The sequence below is a fragment of the Aegilops tauschii genome, chromosome 3 (genome assembly GCF_002575655.3).
Source record: "Aegilops tauschii subsp. strangulata cultivar AL8/78 chromosome 3, Aet v6.0, whole genome shotgun sequence".
Taxonomy (NCBI): domain Eukaryota; kingdom Viridiplantae; phylum Streptophyta; class Magnoliopsida; order Poales; family Poaceae; genus Aegilops; species Aegilops tauschii.
The window spans coordinates 20,067,497-20,081,732 of NC_053037.3; the positions used below are offsets into that span (position 1 = coordinate 20,067,497).

The window sequence follows — 14,236 nt, forward strand, 5'->3', positions numbered from 1 at the left end:
CTCCATGCACCGTGCGTACTGCACGCCTCGCCGCTAATACCGCGTCGAGCCTCCGCTGTCCCGGTCGAGTCTCAAGGGCCGCGGACCCACACCACTCAATCCCCACTGCAGAGTACCACCGATCATCACCGACCGATGACGAGTTTCACGCTTCCATCAGACCACCGGGCTCCAGTCCGAACTACGTGTCACTCGCTTTTTCCCCCAGCTGAAATAGGCTTCGATTCTCTGGATCCTTACACCATAGCCCCTCAATCCAGCTCCACCTTCAACAAGACTCCATGGTAGATGATCAGTCCACCCTCACGCCCCGTCGACTTCAAGCTTCGTGTGTACACCACCTTGAATCAACCCCGCGCCATAGTCTTGTCAAAGCCACACAAGCCCTCGGGCCTGCGCCACGTGTTTCCACGCCCCAGAAGTCGGTCACCATCAGCATCACGCTCATATGTCGTCGTCACTGATTCCACCACCGTCTTCTATTCCAACCGACTCGCGTCGATCCGTCAGACTGCCTAGTCCGACCCAGCCTAACTCGTTCGACTGTATGACATGCTCGAGGCTCCCAAATCGTCTTCCGTGAATTTCTATCCATCACGTGATAATTTCATCTTAGCTGACATGACTTCCCGCAACGCCTTCAAGCATCCCTGTTGTGCCAACAAATCTTTCACCCTTGTCTGCCATAACCCAAAGCTTCTAGTTTGAACGAATTTCTCCACCTCAACCATGGTACCCATTGATGCCATCATTCTTTGTACGGCTGATCCTGCGAAAAATATCCGAGCTTCCAACACGTGCTCAAGTACACGAGGTGCACGAGCAGCAAACTCCTACCAAAAATCCTTCCTGTACTCATGTGTATTAGCTCCCAGGCACAACTTCCAATGCTAGCTTTTGCCTTGTCCTGTTTTCTCCTTGATGGATACGAACCATGATAGATTTCCTCTTTCCCGATTCGGTCTGCCTCCTTCCGCGTCGCAACGAGAGGCCACTGCCTCCAGGGACTCGATCCCTATTTTTTTTCTCAGAACAAATCTCATGTATGTACACAACAGACCTGCACAACCAACGCGCTGCTCCATGGGCCTTAGCATCAGCCCAGCTCGGCCAGCCTCTCTAGGTCGGCCATCCACAGATCGCGCCGCTGCTGCCGCAACTCGAGTGCGTCGCCTGACGCTCGCCCGATCGATCCACCGTATCGACCGCCGCACGTCTTGCCTCACGCTGCCATGCGCGCACGCGCCTGCCTATACGCTTGCGGATCGATCGCCGCACGTCCTGTCTGCTGCAAGTCTCGTCGCCTGTACTCATGATTTGCCTTTTTCCAATCTCGCCGAGAACCACACCATAATCGGTTGCATCTCAAACTCGATACTTCCTCTAGATCAACAACTCACAGCCTCCAAACAACCTAGCTCTGATACCATTTGTTAGAATAAATCCGAGGCATACCGTCGATCATCCGAGGACCAAGCAATCACACGAGCACGACACCGAGATTTGTTAACGAGGTTCACCGATATGGCTACATCCCTGGGGCCTCACTACGGGCGCTCCTCCCTGTGACACCGTCACAATACCGCACACCGGCCACCCGGGCGCCGGCACACGCCGCCGGCTCCCCCTTGCACGCCTGTGCTATTATATTGGCATAGGTTACATCGTGTGTCTACCCCCGCTATATATGAGAGGCCTAGGATACAAGTGTCGTAATAGGACACGACTCCATATCCTATATAAACACAATACAACTACAAGTCCAACTGTAACCTACCTTGTACACTATATTCGACACAACTCCAACAGTTTTGGGCCGGCGATAATCTCCAGTGGGGAGCATCTACCTGATCAGGGTTTAGAACAACATCGACGATTTTTGCAGGGGCATGCTAGAAGGCTCATATCCAGGAGGAGGACGAAACTCAACTTTGGCAAGTCCACAAGCAAGTGTGTTGTCTCCAACAACTCAGGAGATGACACCAGTACGCATGCTGTGTATATTGGATGTCTATTCAGAAGAAGCGTTTCAAACATGCCATGTATATTGGATGTTTATTCAGAAGAAGCGTTTCGGATAAATCCGGTAAAGATGGAGAGTAAAGGGCAGTGATGTTTGCACGCCGAGGAATCGATTTTTTTGAACACGCAAATACAGAGGAGTGTTGGCGTCGTGCTATGGACGAAGAGATGGGAATGACCCGAGACAAAAAAACATGCGATCTCATGGATCTTCCATTTTGCCATAAAGTCATAGGGGTCAAGGAAGTGTACAAAGTCAAGAATGATGCTAAATAAAATTTGGTGAAGCATAAAGCAAGGTTCGTAGTTAAGGATACGTGTAAGAGCCAGGTGTGGGTTTTGAAGAAGTGTTCGCTCTAGTTGCAAGGATGGAATTGGTGTAGCTAGTTATAGCTCTCGCGGCTCAAGAATCTTGGAGGCTACGTCAAATGGATGTAAAATCGGAGTTATTGAATGATGAGTGATAAGAAGAACTTTATGTCAAGCAACCACCAGGGTACATCAAAGAAGTCGAGGAACACAAGGTGTTGAAACTACATAAGGCATTATACGAGCTTTGTCAAGCTTCGGGGCTCGAACACCAAGCTTGATCGTACATTGGGTTGTCTTGGTTTTGAGAGAAGTCCACTGGAGCATGTTATGTGTAAGTGAGGCAAAAAGAAGGACCATCTCTTAGGGGCCTCTATGTTAATGATCTATTGATAACTGAAGAAAATGAGGAGGAGATTGCTATATTCAAGCTACAAATAAAGGAGCTATTTAAGATAAGTGATTTAGGGCTCTTGAGTTACTATCTTGGGATCGAGGTACAACAAAATTCATAGGGGCTAATGCTGTGCCAGGAGGCATATACAAAGAAGATACTTGAAAACTGTAGCATGGATGACTGCAAGAAAATTTATATTCCAATGTAGCCTTTACTTAAACTTAACAAAAGGAGTGAAGCACCCACCGTTCATGCAACGAAATATAGGAGTGTGGTCGGAAGCTTAAGGTATCTTGTGAATACATGACCGCACTTGATCTATTATGTACACATAGTGAGTCACTTCATGGAAGCACTCACGACGGAACATTGGGCAGCTGTGAAACATATTAGTGATTGGGGCGCCATCCTGTGGCGCCGCTTAAGAGAAAGATGTGCGCATGTTTTCATTTAATCCTCGCTTCCGTCCAGAAAAACATCTCAAAAAAATCCTCACTTTCATCTAAAAAATTTAAAAAAAAGAAGAAAAAATTACCACCGCAGCCTACCAGCGAGTGCCACTTTGCATAACTCTTCACTTCAAAAATACCAGAGGTCCTCACCTCCATGTAAAAAGGAAAAAAATACATATAAAAAAATAATCTCCACCTTCATCTAATTTTTTTTCAAAAGAGTTCTCACCGCGGCCAACCAGCATGCGCCATGTGGCATAGCTGATTGGCCACCCTTCCTGCATAGCTTAATGGTTTTAATACTCAAGTACATCAAAGGAACAACAAACTTTGGCTGTGTCTATTTGGGAGAAAAGAAGAAGGAGATGGTTGAGCCAGTTGCCTATAGTGATAACGACATGGTAGGAGAAGTGGACGACCGTAAAAGTATCTCGTGTGTGGCATATTTCTTGGAAGAAAGCATAGTGAGTTGGCTATCACAAAAAAAGGTGCTCCCATTATCATCGTGTAAAGCAGAGTATATTGTGCAATCATGGCATGTCAAGGTGTGTGTCTCTAGAAAGGCTACTCGATGGCCTCACAGACAAGGAATCCAGTGCATTATGAGAGGAGTAAACACATTGATACGAAATATCACTACAGTGCATTATGAGAGGAGTAAACACATTGATACGAAATATCACTACAGAAGGGAGTGCGTGGAAGAAAGCAAAATTGAAGTAAATTACATTTGCATCAATGACTAGCTTACATATATCCTAAGCAAATCTCGAGAACAACAGAAGTTCACGACATGCGAGGAAGGATCAACGTCCAAAATGTGAAGTGAAGACATCGTGTGGTAGGGGGTGATTGTTGAAAATACATTGCGCACATATGCAAACTGTAGCCGCTTGGAGTCGACAATCCCTATTTTGACGAGAGCTGGCCGCTGATCTGGTGCCTCCCGTCGGACGGATGTCTGCGTGGTGGTCCGAGATCAGTACTTGGCCCAGTCCAAAGCGAGGTCGTGGTCGGCGATGATCCACTCAAGTGCGATATCCAAATTTAAAAATGCGGCCCATCATGCCGCGTTTTGTCTGTCCCGGTGTGTCTGCTCGGCTGGCACGTTTTTAGCAGCTGTCATGTTGTGCGAGGGGAAGTCGTTGCCGCTACCGCTGAGGTAGTGGAGGAGGTGGCTTCTCACACTAGCAGTCAGGCCGTGCACCTTCTTCATCTTTAGCGGGAACCACTAGCTCCCGGACCGACGGTGCAGCGACAAAGACACTGGCTCCTTTTCACGCGGGAATCTACGCAGTGGGGACGCCAGCTGTAAGGACTGCTCGAGCGTGCTACGTGGAAGCTCTGCGATGGGGGATCCTCCTTGACCTCCTCCTTCATGCCGCGTCCGATTTTGACGTCGCGGAAGCGCTGCGCCAGAGGCGAGGGTGGCTCCCCCTACACCCGGAGGTTGTGCAACGGCAAGGGCGGCGACGAACCATTCTCGTGGTGAGAGCGCTCGGTGAGGAGGGGCGGCTGCTACTCCTCATCGTCTCTAGTAGAGCACCACCTCCTCCTTCCACATGGCCGTCGATGGAGTGGTTGACGCCGATGGGGCCGTGGAGCATGGGTGGGGGCTCCACAACCCGGACGACCATGGGTATCCACCTGTGGGTGTCGTGAACCACCGGGAGCCATAGCCGGACTTCACCATCACTGGGAGTGTAGTGCTCATGAGAAGAGAGGAGGCGTTACTTTTTCCCTTCCCCTCGCGTCGCCCCTGCTCGGGCGACCCGGGGGCCCCAAACCCTAGCTCCGCCGCCTCCCCTTTCTTCTCCCCTCCTCCTTGCCGCCGCCGGAGGCCGCCGCTGGGCAAGCCCGGGGTGTCGCCGAGGAAGGTGGCGGCGGGGCCCTGGCGCCCCTGCCTCTGCTGCGGGGGGCCGTGTTCCCTAGGGCGGCGGCCCTGGTCGGCGAGGCGTCACCGGCCCGGCGGCAGGCGGTGGCGCGGGCGTGGGCCGGCGTTCCTGGCCGTGTGGATGGCGGGTGCCCCGGTGGACGGGAGCCCTGGTGGCTCGCGGTGGCGCCAGATCTGGCCGCCCCTGCCCCCCCCCTGTTTTGAGTGCTCCGCCCCGGCCAGATCTGCCCGGCTCCTCTGCGGGCCGCCGGATCTTGCGTCGTGGGGGTGGTGGCGGCAAGGATTCGCTAACCGGGAGAAATTCCAGGCCGGCCTCGTCGGTCTTGGCGGCGGCGACGCTCGTGGCGCCGTTCCCCTCCCTGGAGGCGCCGTTCAGGTCAGATCCGTCGTCCCCCCATCCCTCTAGTCTCCCGGGTGAAAACCTCAACTCTGTTGGGCGGCGGCGGCGCCCTCGGCGTCGCGTCCTTCCTGAAGGCGCCGTTTTTGGGAGCTAGGTGGGCAGTGGGCTCCTCGGCGAAGTGGTGGGTGTGCAGCGGCGGCAGTGGCTGGTCTTCTTTGTCGGCGACGAGTCCGTCCGCGGCTCAACGCCTGCAGGGACTCTGTGCTACTGCTCCTCCGTCCGTCCCGGCAGTTCTTCCTCTTCCGTGTCCAATCCGTGGGTGTTGGGTGGTGCTCTGCTCCTTGAGATCATTTCGTGGCTAGTCGGGTGAGCTAGGTTCCTTGCCAATGCAGCCTGCCGGTGTCTCTCCTCCCAGGTTCTAGGGTGAACTGCTACACTGTCAACGGTTCGGCGCCTTCGAGCCAGGCGAGGAGACAGGGGTCTTCTGTGACAGTGGAGCTGGGAGGACATGGCAATCCGGGGCCGCTGGCGATTTGGCGACGGCGTGCCCTTCCTCGCCGTCCGTAATGCTGCTCCTGTGCTGACATTCTCCTTCTCCCTGGTGATTTGTACGCGATTGAGGACCTTCATATCCCCGAGCTGCGAGCTTCCTTGTTCGATCCTTTAGCTGGGTGTGTGTGAGGCTTGTGTGCTGTTGTCCAGCGCCTCTGTATCTTGTCGTTTTTTCGCTTTCTTGTGTTGGTTTCGAGTTTGTAATCCTGGCCGGTTGATGGCTTTGTTAATTCAAAGCCGGGCTCTTCTGGAGCCTTCGTTCTAAAAAAAAAAATTAAAAAAAAAGAGAGGAGGCGTTACATGGACTGAGGATATAGGGTTTCTGGCGAGGCCACACTGCTTGAACAACCAAATTGACCGGTGCTACTTCAATGTGCGGCGGACGAAGTAGGCTTCTTGGTCTCTACGTCTGCATGCGGTGAAGTGGCCTCGGCCAGCCATCCAGTCACGTCATGTCGATTAGACCTTCATTCATGCCCTTGTAGTTGCATCCTCTCTGGACAGGCAGACCGACATGAATGAGCGGGGACTTTTCTGAAGCGGGGCACATGACGAGGGAATTTGTGTGGGCCAAGGCAGTCACACACATGCGTGGCGGAGGTCCGGACGTCCACAGACGTACTACAGGTTTGCTTCCGTTTTGTGGGAATTCGGTTGCCTGGACCGGTCCGCCGGGGTTTGATGGATGGTGTTGGAGGGCTCAAAGTGTCGGAATAATGCGGTCCGAGTGTTTAATGGCTGCTTGGGGGACGGCATTGGAGATGCCCTTACTTAGAAAATAAAATAAAATATAGTTTGGTTCATCAAGTTTGTTGGCATATTTAATCATACATATGTCAAAAATTCATTGCTTAATATCTTATTATTTCCCGTGTTACAATATTATGTGACTTCGCAATGTTTTCACTACGCTTTTCTCCCATGACATTTAATGGCTTACAAGAAAAAATATCATTATGTAAAGAATGGAATCATTCCTATATTCTTCATGGCACGTTATTCTCCGGCCTCCTTATATTTCCATTTACACTACGGCATTTGATGGCATCAATCACTTAATTAGGTTAGGAATATAATAATTTTGTTTTACATAGATGCTCCATATATGGTATAATATTTTTGCAATTATGATATTTCTAACAATTAAGGACAGTATAACCGCACCTAAACCGAGCTCTCTCAGCGATTTGCGTTCTTGACCGTCCGTTTCCGCGATCTGGTTGTTTCTGTCCGTTGGATGCACATGGAACGCTACTTTAGGGCAACGTTGCCGCAACCTGGGCGTGCTGTCCTGGGGGCAGCTACTCCGGTGGCCTTTTTGGACTTCTCTGGTTGATTGGGCCAGGAAGCCCTTCTAGAGCGGTCAGGGGAAGGACGGCCCATCGGGTAGAGAGGTAACTCCCCAGCCTACTGCGTTCCATGCCGCCTCCCCTGTCGAGCGCAACCCCTCCATACCATTGCCAGGCGGCGGCGGCGACAATGAGGAACGACACCCCGGCTTTCTCCCTTCGCGTCGATGCGGGTCAGCGCCGCAGCGGCGCAAACACCCTCCTCCTTCATGGACTCGCTCCTGCAAGATCGGAGAGGCCTCCCGTACGCCAGCTCCTCTGTGAGAAGTGATTCAGTAAGAAGGAAACCCGCCACGTCCTCCCCTGACTACAGCCGCCGGCCTCCCGCAACCTACCCAGCCTGCGTCGCTGTCAAAGAAGGAACTATGGGATCTCATTCAGGATTCGGAGTTTGAGATACTCAACAGCTAGAAATAATAAGAGATCGTGGTTGATCTCCTTCATTAATTTTCTTTCATTACCCTAGTACCCTTCACCTGGTTTGTAAACGGCGGCCTTACAGGTTGTGAAAGGTGCAGCTACTACGAGCTGGGCGTCCACACCTCTGATCTTATAGCACTCGATGCAAAAGCTAACACAGGTAACACAGCCTACCCAGTCTGGTCGTGGATTGGATTTATTATCCAACTTGATATGCTATTTTGTCAAGGTCTTGTTATGTGATACACTCATGGTATTTTTGTATGGCTTGATTTTAGTCGCGAAGAAGTAATTCCAATCAATGTGTTTCAGTCATTTGCTCCTGCATAAAAGTGTACTCTCATGTCTCCCAACATATACCACTTTTCAATTATTTTTGCTTTTCGTCAAGGCTTGCAGTTAATTACAAGCTATATATTTAGTATACATTGGATGATATGCGTAAATAAACTCATTATGCAGCTATTTTTAGGATGTCACATTTTCGCCTCTTCATAGTCATTTTTGGTGCAGGAATTGTTAATTACCACCGCCGTTGTTGTTTCGCCTCTGACCTGGAGCTGCATGTATTTATATCCAAGATGGGACCATCACCATTCTAACACAAGCCTTGACCCCCTTTTTCCCTGTCAACGGCATCGATACCAGCAACCAACAGTTGGGTCGGCGGCAGATTCATGGTCGGTACAGCTACTGCCATCTACATCACCATGTTCTGTTGTTTGGTGGTTGTGGATTTGGGCATGAAGATGCATTGGCACGTACGAATTTGGATGCTTGGTTTGTAGGAACTGTGCATGCTGGCTATTCAATTGTCTCCACACTGACAGGATCTAAACTAGTGGGCTTTATCATTTCTGTTAAATCCTCTTACGGACTAGCTTTTATGCAGATGCTCACGGTAAGCATTGTACGAGCTGTTGAAGAAATCAACAATGTTGTGATACATGGAGGGACGGTTAACAAGGTTAGTAGATAAACACCCATCTCCTTATTTAAAACTGAAAAAATATTGTTGCTCTGTAGGTACATTTTTGTGTATATGGTGGCTTATGAATAACCTGAGTTGTGATGCTTGTGCGTTGGCATGGTGCAGGAAGAATTCCGGCTGGCGCTTTTCAATATTAGTAAGACCGAGAGTTTGTTTGCTGAACGTGTAAGTCCACATTGCATGTGTGTACACGAATTTTCTGTTTGTATTGTGCAATGAAAATGTTTTTCTGTTTTTTTGTATTCTAATGTAATTACTATGGAGTCACTCTCACCCTCGTTTTTCTCATATTACTAGGACCTCGGAGATAAAGAACACACCGTTTAACATTCTGTAGGAGTCATTTGCAGTGGACAAGAAGAATCATTGTACTCAACAATCAGCATTTTTTTCCTGTCAGTGAGGAGCATAGCATGGACTTACTATAGTAGGTGTCATTAACCTGCATAGTCCATCGTTGCAACTGGTGTTCTTGTGAAGCTTACCGTAGATTATATGTTTCAGGTACAAATTTATTGCCTCAAGTACCATCGGAAATTTCTTAGGACTATTTGTGTCTTGATGTTTTTCTATTAACATCCAACATGTATGTGTGCCCTTTATTGTTTGGATAACCCAATTAACTAAGGAGCAATCTCTCCTTTTGCTACGCTCTAAACAATGTAAATAGTATTGTTGGCCAACACTGATTGGAAAGGTATGTAACGTAATTTAGTTTTCGAGTTAAAAAGTATACTTTTAAGTTTAATTTTCACATTGTGCTAACATAAACTTTAACTTTAATTTTAACACCGCGCTAAAATAAACGATAACTTGCTTAATTACTATGAGCTATGTTTATGGATTCAACTGAGCATTTTCACATCGATAACTTCATAGTTGAACAAGTTGAAGTAGCTGGTGCAACCAAAAGGACTACATTGATCTTTGTGCGACCATCAAAGACATCCAGGTACTCTCCTCTCATTTGTCATGATCTAATCTCATATGCCTTGTTATCTGCCTCTACATAATATTATTGGACAAAATCTCTCGCGCACCACTGCTCTTTACTACAATTTGCTCTGATGCTTCATGATTGAATCTGATTTGGACCGAAATGTTGGCAAATCAGATCATTCACCTTCACGTATAATCTGTATGTCTTGCTTCAACAAATCTAGCATATATAAAAATCAGAGATCCTGGTCATAACCTGATTTTCTCTGGCCTAGGTCTGGTTGCTTTTTTTTATAGAGATACTCCTTGGACTATGGAATAATGCTTTTAATTATTTATTTATTTCAGCTACTACACTGCGTCACTATCTGGGTAGAAAACGTTGTCGATGTGTTCGAACGTGATCATGGCAGCACTTCCTAACCTTATGATGTGCTCTATGCTCTTCCTTCAAAACAAATTCCATATTAATCCTTATCACTCTTTTTTCCGTGGCCTAAAGAACAAAAATTCCTTCTCCTGATCGGCTAGCCCAAAACACAACACGGTACACTGTACACTGGCACTAAAAGCAACCAGACCTAAGCCACAGAAAATCAGGTTATGACCAGAATCGACTAGCCCAAAGCTTTTGCATAAATTCATGCACTAATATCTTAGTATGAATTTATGCTTAGCATGATTAGATGGACATAGAAGAAAGGTACATACAATGGAATGTTTTTGTAGAAGGTTATAAATTGGGAAAGAAATGGTAGCATCGGCTTTACTGTTACGTGGCATTTATAGTAGAGCTTTTATTCTTCTTATCTTTACACATTGCAATCCATCCTATACATTTTGAATTTGATTTAATGTGCATGAACCTACGGATGCAAGCAGGCCAGGTACGCGGACAATAACACAATACAACGTAATGTTAATTTTACAGCCAATACGTGATAAGCTAATTGATGACTTTTGCGGATAAAGCAGGACGCCCATTGCACCCCTACACGATCTGGAATGCAATCATCATTTTGGCTGCAAGGTCTTTCTTTTGGTTCTTTTGGATAAACGGATAACATTGTATAGTTCTATGTGTGGATGCTTTTGGGAAGCTTCTTGTTGTATTATTACTCAGGCTTAGAATGTAGATTTTTATGCAAATGTTGATGTAAATGGGTTGTTGAGTAACTTCGTTTTGGCCAGCTCTTCACATGTTGTTATGTTATGCAATCGCTCTCACCAATGAAGCCCATTAGACAAAAAGAAACATGTAGTGCCAAACTACCCAATACTTTCTTTACAAAACAATTATATCCACCATTCACCTCTCTTTTGCTAACAAATATATGGGTCATCTTTACAAATGTAATTAAAGATCATGAGTCATGTCTTTCTATTTTTAAGAAAATTCTAAATAGATGGGCGCTGCAACGCGCGCCATCAATGATCTAGTTACCAAATATGAGCGGTGGGTAACCTATTACCTCTCCTTGATGACCTTTACCTAATGGGGGTTATAGGTTATCGAGTTCAATCTAAGCCCTTGGATACAAAATAATGAACGATCCATAATAGTTGGGACCATCTTAAAATTTCTTGCTTTATAATAAGTGCATCCACTTCTGTTTAGAATTTTTCAGTGCTAGAGAAGTTCAATGTTAAGTGCTAGTACAAAAGTTTAGTTTTTCCTTTTATAATTGGTTCAGTTATTTGGCTTGTAATTTTGTACTCGCACCTCTTGCGAAATATGCAAATCGGATACTTTTAGTGCTTCGCTACTGCTATTCATATGACTGGATCGCTGAAAACTGCATAGTGTGGCTGTTTTTTTTTTTTTTTTTTTTTTTTTTTTGCTTCAAATGAGCCACTAGATCTGGAATGGAGAACAGATGAGAAGGGGCAAGTGACAGAATGACTTGGCAGAAGCAAGTCACTGATCTCAGTCTGCCGACGAGAGGAGAACTAGGCCGGCCACTGGGATATTTTAAGAAACGTGCATCTTTCTTTGTAGGATCAAGGGAAAGACAATTTCACTATATTTTTTTACCAGGACCTGGGCCTACCATAAGGATGAATTTTTTTATCAGGACGATAACCCTGAAAAGATAAATCTCTTATCTTTTCTTTCAACTCAGTACCCTGACGGTCGGCTGGAAATAAGTATGGGAAGAGATGGAAATACAGAGCTATTGCTTTTCTTTTTCACGGTAATATACGGAGCTACCTTGGTTTTTTTATGGGAAAGAAACGTCGAGAGGTGGGAAGAATGTACGCATTGGACTGCTAGGTCCCCACTCAGCCCTAATATGTGAGTTTGTCTTCGATACTTTTTTTTACTGCTGGGTTCAAGATTGCTAATCTGTCATGCCGCCTGGCGTCCTCTATATTTTTAGAACACTTTATTCTCATAACTTCATATTACTCAAGTTGAGTATTAAATTTTTGTTCTACATAACTTTCCAGTGAAAGTCTTGCTGCCGCACTGTGAAGTGTGGCATTGCAATTATTTTTGTCTAATAATGGTCATACTTCCCTTTACTGGGACCTCAATTAACGAAGGAAGTACAACTAATTGCACCAGGTACATCCGCACAACTTTCCAACACAACTGGCCTTCTGAAGACGACATTGATCGCCGCAGACGGACTGGCGCCTTGCGTCGCAGGACTGCTCGCAAATAGCGTTTGTACACTTATTTGGACGGTTGATAACTGATGTCGTACAATCTGCTTCCACATCTACAAAATAGCATAACAAAAGAAAAAACACACATGATGCACACATATAATTTGTTGGTCTTGCCGATGGGGCAACATTGTGCATGAACAAGGTGAATGGTACCTGATGCTAGGAAGAGGACGGTAAGGGTCAGGAGAAGCGCTAGAGCAATCCTCATGTTAGCTTAGATGTGGTGTTAAGAAGAATTCTCACCCAAGATTGATTGTTGGAGTATGAGTTACCGGGAAAGAAAATGAGAGGGCAAGTCTTTTTATACTGGATGTGATATTAATGCTCATTACTATAATCTGTAAATATCACCAAAGAAGAAGACGGGATAAGCTTCGCCAAATTAATAGTAGAAATTAAGTGCATTAATTTGTGGATATATATATATATATATATCTTCATACTCCCTTCGTTTTTATTTACTTCGCATATTAGCTTTGACCTAAGTCAAACTTTATAAAGTTTGATCAAGTTTATCGAAATCAATCTAAATTTTCACAATATAACATATATGGTATGAAAATATATTGAATGATGATTCTAATGGTATTGACTTGGTATCCTGGATGCTATGTTTTTTAAGAACTTTGTCAAAGTTTAGAAAGTTTAACCTGAGACTACGTTAATATGCGAAGTAAATAAAAATGGAGGGAGTACTTAGTAGCAAAGCAATGGAAAGACCAATGACATCCCATGACAAATATCTCAGAACGAATATCCCAAGGGGTTATATCGATGAGAGTGTGCAACTCCGCGATCACTCATGTGCGATTATGCCTATGAGAGTCTGCAACTCCGAAACCGTGCGTGAGAACCTCCCGCAGCCGTTCATGTGGGACTATGCGGATGAGAGTGTGCAACCCCATGGACACGCATGTGGGACTATGCCGGTGAGAGTCTGCAACTCCATGGCCCTGCGTGAGCATCTCCCGCACCCGTGTGTGAGCGACTATGCCGGTGAGCTTGTTCAACTCCGTGGCCAGGCATGTGCAACTATGCCGACGAGAGTGTGCAACTCCATAATTGTGCGTGTGTGACTATGCGACAATGCAAACGAGAGTGTGAAACTACGCGACCACGCATGTGTGAATATACCAATGAGAGTGTGCAACGCCGTGGTCACGTATGTGCGACTATGCCTGTGGGAGTGTGCAACTCCACAACTGTGCGTGGGTACCTCCCAGAGCCGTGCATATGCGGCTATGCGGGCGAGAGTGTGCAATTCCGCCGCCGCACATATGCGACTATGCCGAGGAGAGTCAGCAACTCCACGCCCGTGCTTGTGTGACTATGCAAACGAGAGTGCGCAACTTCGTGGTCACACATGTACGATTATACCGTTGCAAACCAATGTTGTCGGCCGGTAGTTGTGCGTGCTCATCATGACAACAAGTACCACAAAAAAATCAGTGTGCCATACATCGCGCGGCGGCACTGTCCATCGCTTTCTTCCCCACCCCTCCCATTCTCCCCTGCCCGCCTAGTTAACAAGGACACACACTCCCACTGACGTCGGCATTGCCCACCGGTCCGACGCAATCTTCCTGAATCCTTGTATCACACCAAGTACTAATAAAGAAAGAAAATCAAGCCAACTCGCACAGCCTACGAGAGTGGACACCTATGCCAACAAGAGTGTGCAACTTTATAGTCGTGCGTGTGCGACATGCTTCCACTTTGCCAGCACTAGTTGGTGAAGCTTACAACATCGCATGTCTAGCTATATTAACAATGCAAGCGCGAGACATCATCTAACCATCTTAGTATTGTTGTGTTATGCAACTTTCTAATTTTCGTATCTAATATCCAACTAAGGACTATTGTTTGTGTAACTACAACTACTAAGGGTACCAACT

General features: G+C 46.7%; 1 long non-coding RNA gene across 1 annotated transcript; it reads right to left on the reverse strand.

Moving 5' to 3' along the window:
* Nucleotides 1–12,051: 12,051 nt before the first annotated feature.
* LOC120975284 (uncharacterized) lies at nt 12,052–12,702 on the reverse strand. The gene is made up of 2 exons (XR_005771067.3): nt 12,495–12,702; nt 12,052–12,391 (listed from the first exon to the last, which is right to left on the reverse strand). It is a non-coding gene; the product is annotated as an uncharacterized lncRNA (long non-coding RNA).
* Nucleotides 12,703–14,236: the final 1,534 nt, after the last annotated feature.